This window comes from Lynx rufus, unplaced genomic scaffold (genome assembly GCF_022079265.1).
Source record: "Lynx rufus isolate CCGP_SWC_20201006 ecotype Redwood Valley unplaced genomic scaffold, mLynRuf1.p SCAF_19, whole genome shotgun sequence".
In the NCBI taxonomy this organism is placed as follows: Eukaryota; Metazoa; Chordata; class Mammalia; order Carnivora; family Felidae; genus Lynx; species Lynx rufus.
Genome location: NW_025814833.1, coordinates 10355926 through 10365793, shown reverse-complemented (window position 1 = coordinate 10365793; position 9868 = coordinate 10355926). Strand labels below are relative to the sequence as shown.

Sequence of the window (9868 nt, the reverse complement as noted above, 5' to 3'; positions counted from 1 at the left end):
CCGCCTGCATGAGGACCACATCCTGATGGAAGGGCATAATATCCTTTCTCAATGACCTTTTTGCGTCATCATCTTCTGGGAACTATAGTCATACTTCCCTGCTCTTGAGAGCAATTTGAACTTTATTGAGGGGAAAAAAAAGCAAAATGTTGAAAGTAATTATGGAAAGAAAATTAACGTTTTTGGAAATCGAAAAAAAACGTTTCCCTTGTTGATCTTGTATGAAAACAGATTTTGTTTTGTTTGTTTTGTTTTTTTTTTTTTTAATTTCCAAAGCTAATCAGTCAGGGAAAAATCCCTTCAGTGCAGGAGCTAGTTACAAAATTACTGTTGGCATTCCACAGAATTAGCTCTTCACCTTTAAATGAGAATATGCTAATCAAGATCTCCACATCAAAGGGGCCTTCCGCAGAGTCCAAGGGCCCTGATTTCGTGTTCTTAAATGTAAGGACTCAGCAAAAACGGAAAACAGTTTTATGTTGAGAGAAACTATCTTAGTCCATTTGTAAATGTTATACGCCAATGTAGTCAGGTAGTATCTGCTCAAGTAGAAAATCTACTGCCAAGGAACACTTAATCCTCTGAGTTTAAGAATCAAGAGGAAACGATAAGTAAAACCCAAACCAAAGATGATGTAAATTCAAATGCATGAGATAGAAGGTCGTACTTAAAAAATTTTTTTTAAGTGTTTATTTTTGACGGTGAGAGAGAGAGAGACAGAACGTGAGTGGGGGAGGGGCAGAGAGAGAGAGAGAGAGAGAGAGAGAGAGAGAGACAGAATCGGAAGCAGGCTCCAGGCTCCAAGCTGTTACCACAGAGCCTGACGCAGGGCTTGAACTCACGAGCCATGAGAAGTCAGATGCTTAACCCACTGAGCCACCCAGGTGGCCCAAGGAGAGTTGTGCTTTTGCAAAGGGGTCAGGCGATCACTGTCCCCAGCCTGTAAAGCGCTTGAATGTTGAGGCTATGCTTTGGAGTCCAATGCATTTAGCATGGAGACGGGGATCCCATTAAGTCTCCAATAGCTGTTTGTGTGATTGCACTGAATATCAAATTCAAAATGAGTTCCAATAATTTTTAAAATGGGCACAGTTTGTTACCCGAACGGCAGCTGGTGCACATTTGCTCTCAAGCTTCATTTGTGACCCGGCACAGCCTGGGAATGCCATAACGCTCACCTTCTGTGCAGAATGAGATTAGAGTATTTGGAGAGTCATAAGATCCAAATGTGGATGAAATTCTTTAATGAAGTCTTTAATGTTCCGCTTCCTCATGGCCCGCCTGTGCACCTCACTCCAGCCAGGAATCCATGTCATGTAGGAAACGTCCCTTGATTATTCCCACTCAATGATCATTCCTAATAATATCCGTGTTTTACCTTCTCGTTCAAAGCAGGTGTAAAATACACTTAAGCAGAAAGGCAGAGTAATGACATCCGAGCCTACTTTCCATGGTCCGGGGACGCATGAGATGATTTTCATTAAGAGTTAGAACGGAAAATACCTTGCCCCATTAGCTGTTACGTTAAGTATTTGTTGAACGAAGAGATGAATGACAGATTTCTGTTTTATTTCTAATTACAGTTCCTTTCTAGTTACTACCGTTTTACTATTGTGGGCCACCACAGTCACTTCACATTCCGATTTTGAGTGCCATGGAGTTCTATAAAACAACCTTTTCCCTGGCTTGAGCTTAACTGGTACACACTTCAAGGACAGGAAGATTGTAAACTATGCTGATCATAGACGACTCTGCTTACATCTACTTATTTTTTTTAATTTTTTTTAACGCTTATTTATTTTTGAGACAGAGAGAGACACAGCATGAACGGGGGAGGGTCAGAGAGAGAGAGGGAGACACAGAATCTGAAACAGGCTCCGGGCTCTGAGCTGTCAGCCCAGACCCCGACGCGGGGCTCGAACCCACGGACTGCGAGATCATGACCTGAGCCGAAGTCGGACGCCCAACCGGCTGAGCCACCCAGGCGCCCCACATCTACTTATAATTCTACCAGTGGCATTTAGACAAGGTTCAATACAAAATTAAAATAGAGAATCGCAGTCATTATCACTGTTTTCATCGGGTACGTTTACATCCATCATCGCAACGTGGTGATCTGTGAACGACATGTGGCTGAGACATCGTGAGAAAAGGAACTTGAGTTTCACAACCTTTAAACCTTAAAACCTCACTGCTTTGTTCTACCTTGCAGAGTTTCAATGTGACAGTGTCACTGTGGTGCGAGAGTCCTCAGTGCATGGGTTACAATCAGCTGGTCAATCTTCTGTCCCAACGAGATCAATCACGGTGACAGTTGCCACTATGGCCTCCTCCCTGTATTTTCTAAGCATGGAGGAGGACAAGTGAGCACCTGTCTCCTAGATTTTAGATTGAAAACATTACTCGAGCAAAGCAGGATTCTTTACCCTCTGGCAGAATATGACCTTCTGAAAAAGGCTGGGAGTCCCCTAATGAACACGTCCACATTGCGATCGTGGTTTTCCTTTAAAAATGAAATCCCTCAAAGAAGTGGAGAATGGAATATAACATTTACAATCTAATCATCAGCAAATGGCATTTAAGATGTTTGTTTCACCTTGTTTTAGCACATCAATAGAAGTCAGTAGAGATTTGATCAAAATATTTATAGAAATATTTTTGTAACAAGAGAAGCCATGCAGGTTTCTTTTCCTAATAAAGGTAACATACCAAATAAATATCCATTTATGGAGCTGCTCAAGTAAAAGCAAAACCAGGAATATTAACAATCGGTAAGGATATTCATTCTTCCCTTAGAATATGATTGAAACAGTTGACATATTACATAATGTAATAAGATAGTACTACATAATGGTCAAAAACATATTACAAATGATCACTTTCAACGTTGTACAAGGATTCCGTTGACCACATATTTGGCCTCTGTGTTTACTAATCTAAAGGCCCTGGGAATTCTCAACTTGCTTTCAATAAATAGTTCAGGGAATGAGCAGGTTCACATGAGCTCATCTGAGAAGGCACTGTCTGTGTCTGAAATTCTAGAGATTGGTTTGTTCAGGAAGATCAGTGAAACATTCCATTCAATCAGTCATTTCTTTCTACAGTAGAAGACAGAGTAATCTATAACTCTGTTATAGAGCCCAGTGAATTGTCCTGAAACACCAGGGGTACAGATCTATCTTCTTACACTTCTCTCCGTCCCAGAAAATTTTCGTATTTCATCTGGAAGAAAGGGAATAGCCATCACCCTATTGGTCTCAGTTCAGCCTGCTTTTTCTTTTTTGTTCTTACATACACTCTCCCGTAGCCACTCCTGGCTTTGTTCAAGTGCAAAAAATGAAGCCTGTCTGCTGGTTAGCCCTCTGGATATCACTGTGAGTTGGGGTCTGCATTTGCCTTCTCTGGTCTTATGCCTGGCCCCTTGCAACACCTTGTAAGGTGTCTCCAATCCCTAGAAGTTTTGGAATAAGGCCTAGAATTTGGATCATGGTCTTATTTTGCCAGAACAATGATTAAGCGCGCGCACGCGCGCGCGCACACACACACACACACACACTACAGAAAATGATTACAGGTTTGAATTGTGTTTGCTTCTACACCCTGAAATAATTGAGCCCCTTTTCAAAAGAAATAATCTAGTTTCAAATTCGGCCTTTATTTCAAACATACACTTAGCAATATCTGCAAGTGAATATTTCAGCGCATTGTCAATTGATTCCATATGATCTTCACTTTTCCTCTTTCTATTCCCTCCCTTTCGGTCTGAAGTTTTCAAGGATTAGGTGCTTTATAAATTGAGGGGGTAGCATAGTCTAATATGACTGACAGAATAAAACAGATTGATTTAACATTCACACGCAGTATATGTGAAGACAGATTCTCAATGATTTACTTGCAACTCTATTTTCAGCTCTTTTCAGTTAGTTTTCAGCTGTTCCGATCTCTAATTTAATGCTTTATATAGTTGCCTCAGTACATTTACAGATTTAAATGTACAGGGCTATGTAATTCTGAAAAAGAAATACACTGTAAGTTTAAAAATTTCAAAGAGGCTATGTGGAAAGCCAGTAGAAATTTCTTAACACTTGGAATTCACTTTTTTTTTTTTTAATTAATGAAAGGTGCTAGGAATACTTTCCTGAAAGGACGTCAGTTTCCCTTCTCGTGCCTAACTACACGAAAAGTTTTATCATGTGACAAAGGTCAATGAGCTAAGTATCGACTTAAATATTATTTATATTCCATCTCGTATTTTGTATCTCCTATAGTAAGTCGGCACAGACTTATGTATTGATAAGCATAACGACTTTTTTTAGCATGCCACAAGTTTAAAGTGCAGAATAAATATTAGGCCAGTGAAATTAATTTTTTCTTGCTCCTCGGATCCCTTTTCGATTAGATTTAGCTCCAACTTCTCCAGTTAATGGAGTAGAGCGCCCGTGTGCCTTATCAAATGTGATATATACGCCACTCTGATGGCTTAGGGCCACTTTCCCCCCTCCCTGCAAATAGGAAAACCCACTAAGGGAAGTGAGCCTATAGCCTTGAACCAGCTGGATACACAGAGGAAATCTCAGCTTCTTTGGCAGCCTCTGTCACCTGCAGCCTAATGGCAGCTTTCATGCTCCAAAAATATGCCCTACCAGCTTCTCCCCAAAAGGGTTTCCTGCCATTCTGGGGTTGCGTCATTATCACGGGGGATGAAAATACGGTCCTAATCCAAGGAGGACATAAAGGGCACTTGTGAGGAGAAGTTGCAAGTCAACTTAACATAACAAATATATGCTGTGGGTGGGGTTCACTTACCTGCAAGAAATGTTCTTTTTTGACAAAGAAGTGAATGATCCCGAGCTGACTAGACCTATCGCACTGGAAACACTGGTGATGGAAGTGATTGCCACAGACGTTAGAGCAGGAAAGGAACTTCAGAGATCATTGCCATAGTCCTGAGCGGAGCGCCTGGCACAAAGTAGTCTCACAAGTAGTAACAGCTCAGTGAATCTGGTTTACTCTCTTTTTACAGATGAAACAACCAAAGCCAACGGGAAGAAGTAATTTACCCAACGACAGAAAGGTGGCCAGTGGCAACGCCAGGGCGAGAGACGGGAATTTCGAAGTCCTTATTGATTATTTTTTCTACCATACCCTTCTCTGTATTCATTCAGTCATTTCCAGTGTTGACTGAGAGGCTGTGAACTTGAATGGTCACCATCCCGAGGACTTTGTTCACGTGGCCTCATGCCTGCGAGGCCCTGGAGGAAGACAACTGCTTAAATCAGCCTTGACTACTCTAGTCTACATCCATGTATCTCTTCCCTAACGTCCCACAGAGCTTCCCGCTTGCCTCGCAAATTTTGATTTTAATTCAAAGGTTGGTGGATTTTTTTTGCAGGGATTTCACATGTATTTCTTGTGTCATTAATAAGTTTGCATGCTCCTCTTGGTGAAGGGATGTTTGCTTATAGTGCTTTTATATGTGTCAGCCTGTAAGTTCTTAGGTTTATGTGGGCGCATGAGAGTTAAGAATTAGCATCTAACTTAATAGCCAAATTGGGACATCTCTGAGTCTCAAAGAAAGTATTGTCGACATTTATTCAGTAAGTACAAACCGTAACCTTCTTGGGCACCCTGGACTGGATGGTCACCCGAACGATAATGGACTTGATCAACATGGGATCAACTCATTAGACTCCTTTCACTGGCGATTGTACAAATGTCCAACTATGGGGTACCCCATTTTACCCCATTTACCCCATTACACTGAGTGGAATTATTTCTAAAGTAGTAAGCATGGAAAAAATTTTGACAGGCTGTGGAATTCTATTTACTGAACACTTACCTGCATGCATTATTTGTTCAAAAGTTATTACAAATATTTCCATAGAAGATTTATTTGTTGCCTTAGTTTTTAAGCTGCAAGGCTAAAATTGATTGCAAGACTTTTGTTGGTCTTATTTTAATCATTCCAATATTGAAAATGTGGCGGGGCGTGAAAAAAATGGCATTTTCCCTTGATTCTTTCCTGAAGGTAAAATACGAAATCTGATGGCTTTCTATGTGGGGTAGGTGAAGCGGGGTGTTATTAGGAGCTATGGACAAAAAAGGTACAAATTTGAAGTTTAAAAATAGATTTAAATTTAAACACTCTATTCAAAAAGTATCAAGACACCTATTATAATTTTAAATTTCCATTGCCATAAATTATGGAGATATTGGTAAAGGAAACAAACAAAATCCATGATCAACTCTTATACAACTAATGACTGACTAACATTTTATAGCATTTACCCACCGTCAATAATCAATAATGACATTGATTATGAAGAAATAATCAAATATATACTTCGATCCAATTTTCATGATATAAATATATATATTTTTTGTTCAGATATCTAATAAAGGCCAGACATCCCAGAGAAAACAGTCCATAGCTTCAATTTGTTAATATTGCTAAATTAGAGGTTTCATGATAAAAATTTCCTGCAGCAGAATGAATTTTAAGCACTGGAACAATGGCAGTTACACCATCTGCTCCAGAGAGAAATTTGCTGTCTTGACAGTAATAAAGGACAAATAAGCAATATAGATACACCAAGCCGGCAAGACGGTAAATGCAACAAGGAAAGAAGTATTTCTTTGATAAATTGCACTTTTCGCTGAATACCACTTTCTGTACTAAACAACCCCTCATTCAACTATAAGCAGATGTTTATCAAAGATAATTCATAGTCTTTATCACAAACACTGTTTTGTATTATGAGAGAATCTAAACAGCCACGCTTGTCCATCTTCAAAGTTCTAAGAGAAATTAAAGGACATAAGCAGCAAAAGACAAGTAAAAATAATTACACGGGAAAACAAAACAGCATGTTGCCCTTAGGAAAAATGCTGAGAACAGACATTATGTTGACAGATTCTCACCTACCCACGCGGACCTCTAAGAGAAGCCCCTCAACTATGTTAAGAAATTAAGTTTTAAGAGTCTATTTAAAAAACTGTCTGCCCACATCTTGTTATCAGTGTAATAAGGCTGGTGAGGGATAGGGGAATTGTTCAGATGGCATTTATTCTGCATTGAAATAATAAGGGGAAAATAATAAAACCCTGTATTATTATAACACATTCATTCAGATGGGTAGTGGGTCATATGAACACTATCTTGCCATACTTCTGAAGAAATAACCGAAAAATATATACTGTGTAAAAAAGTCTTTCTAATGTATCCTTGCCAACTGTCAGGAAAAGCGTGTCATTTTTTAAAACTGGGTTTTGTATTTCAGTCGACAAGGATTTATGTGGTTTGATATGTATTTTTCACTGATATATTTCATGTCAATTGCCTGAAAATAGTAATATAATGAGCTGGGAGTTGTGTGCATTCTTTTATAATGTTGGCCTAATTATCAGAACATAGCTATGACCTGTGAGCCCAGTGTCCTTTCTGGCAGAGGACCCTAGGGACATTTCCTAGGAAGGCGAGTTTATCATCTATAATGTCGGCACACACAAAAAAGTGTGAGGTCTTCCTTCAAAATAATTATTAAATAACTTTTCATGAATTTATGCCTCACAAACTAATCTTTACTGCATTTTGTTTATTATTTTTTTAAGCAGGTTCCACGCCCAATGTGAGTCTTGAGCCCATGACCCCGAGATCAAGAGTTGCACGCTCTACTGACAAAGCCAGCCCTAGGTGTCCCCCTTTACTGGATTTTAAATGCGTGTCAGTGTATATTTATTTACCACCTAAAACAGAGAGCCAAATTTTTATGGTTCTAAAACCGTGCGATTCAATTTTCTAGAGCTTTCTTTCACTTCTGGTTCCAAGAATTCATGAGGGACTTCATAGCAAAATTACATAAATTTATCCCTCAATAATTATTTATTGAACTTCTGCTCGATGCAAGGCACTGGACTGGGTGCTTCTGTAAGTACTAAGATGTATGAAAGGACAGGGTCTTTTCTTTCAAGGAGTTTACAACTTGGCTTATAAGATAACTTTCATGAATACAAAAAATGGGAAAGTGGTCATTGCCAAGCTGGTAGAGGGAGAGACTGGGGGGGACTTGAGTGTCCAAAGGCATTATGAAGGAAAGAAGGGGCCAGGAATGCATCTTGCACATAGATCTAAATTATAAGAAATAATTGAAAAGGAATTCTATCGGCATGAGTTTAAACAGACTGTTATATATGGGGAACGAAGAGGTTGGGAAGGCAAGTGTGTCAGGAGGCTTTTAGGAATGTGGAGAAATACATTTTTCAAGTTTTATTTTAAGGTTTTGTTTATTTTAAAAATTTAAATTAAAAAGTAATTTTTTGGGGGGAGGATGAGATATTAAATGTATTTGAATCTGAGTTTTTCTGTACTTAATAGTTTTTCTTTAAAAAAAAAAAATGTTTAAAAACATCAAGAGCCAGAACATGCTGCCAGGACTGAAATAATCAGAAATGTCTTCGGTCACAGACGCTGGGCACCCCAGTCTTGTTTGGAATTTTCCAAAGCGTGAAGCCTCTGCAGTGGTGGAGAATGAGAATAATGCCACATTGAAAAGAGCCAGTCCGACACAGGGGATCCCAAGTTATCTTTGTTCAGTTTGATGAAAGTGGAATAGAAGTTTTTAGCTTTCCCAAGTTCCTTGGCAAACGCATCAGCTTGGACGGGGGCCAATGTCTGCAAGATTCTTCTAATCTCAATCTCACTTTTATCACATCAAAGGGAAAAGTGAACTTATCTCTCCTGTCTGAAGAACACTTAAAGGGCAATTTGCCAGCGGAGTAAAATGAGTTTCTGTTGTCATGTCATCATCATGGCAATCTTGGATCCTTCCAGCATCGTCGACCTTATTTGACGGACTTGGGAAACTGAGTCCAAGAGGGGTTCATGTGAATCGCCAAGAGCTACACAGCTAGTAATAACGGTGGTGATAATGTAATGACAGTAACGTTTTTGGGTTCTTGGTAACTGGAATATGGACACAGTCGCCTTTATTTAGTAGTACCAGGTACTGAGCTGTTTGATTTGTCTCTCCGCCCCCTCACTTGTCTTAGGCAGGGTCCCAGGACCCAGTGGATATGTACCCACCCGCATGCAGGAGTAGCCCACAGAATGACTCTCCCAGCTTTGTGGAGGGATCTGCTCTTGCACTGCTCGATGCCCAGTTGGTCAGGGAGAAGCCCAATGGGTCACTTGCCAGTGCTTGTAGACGGTAGAGCTGGGGCCGGGAGCCCATGCTCTGTGCAGAAGAACCAGCTTGGAAGAGGGGTGGATATGGGACCTGAAACATGTCAGGAATATGCTTCATTGGCTCAGTACGGCTACAAAATACATGGGTCAGCTTTAGGGGAAGGAAATGTGAGTTTAGAATCAGGCAGATCTGGGTTCAGAATCCCAGCTCTGTCACTCACGAGCTGTGGAACCTTAGAAACTCACTTGAGCCCTCTTGGCCTGTGTTTCCTTATATGGTAATGGGAGCGATAATGACTTGGTTATTGACAGTTGACTGTTGGGACAATTAGAAGAAATAACTTGCAGAGTCCAGTCTCGTACCTGACATCCGTAGATGTTCAATAAGTAACAGCCATTGTTACCACCAAACATCTCCCGCCTCGCCAAAGGCGATTCTCTTTCTCTTTCAAATTACCATTTGTGAGGAACTTGGTTAAAAATGTGTGGAATTTTTTAAAATTCACGCTTTTACGTGTTTTTCTGCTTATCTTATGATTTCCCCTTACAAAAGCCAAGTTGCTTTGTGCCTAATTATTTATGTTGGCTTAAGTGTTGGATAGGACTATTCAAAATTGCTTAGGGACACCTGGGTGGCTCAGTCGGTGAAGCATCAGACTCTTGGTTTCAGCTCAGGTCATGATC

The 9868-nt window shown here is 40.0% G+C and overlaps 1 non-coding gene across 1 annotated transcript; it reads right to left on the bottom strand.

The window, feature by feature from the left end:
* Window positions 1–9070: 9070 nt before the first annotated feature.
* LOC124514092 (small nucleolar RNA SNORA35) lies at window positions 9071–9199 on the bottom strand. The gene has a single exon (XR_006962583.1). It is a non-coding gene; the product is annotated as a small nucleolar RNA SNORA35 (small nucleolar RNA).
* Window positions 9200–9868: the final 669 nt, after the last annotated feature.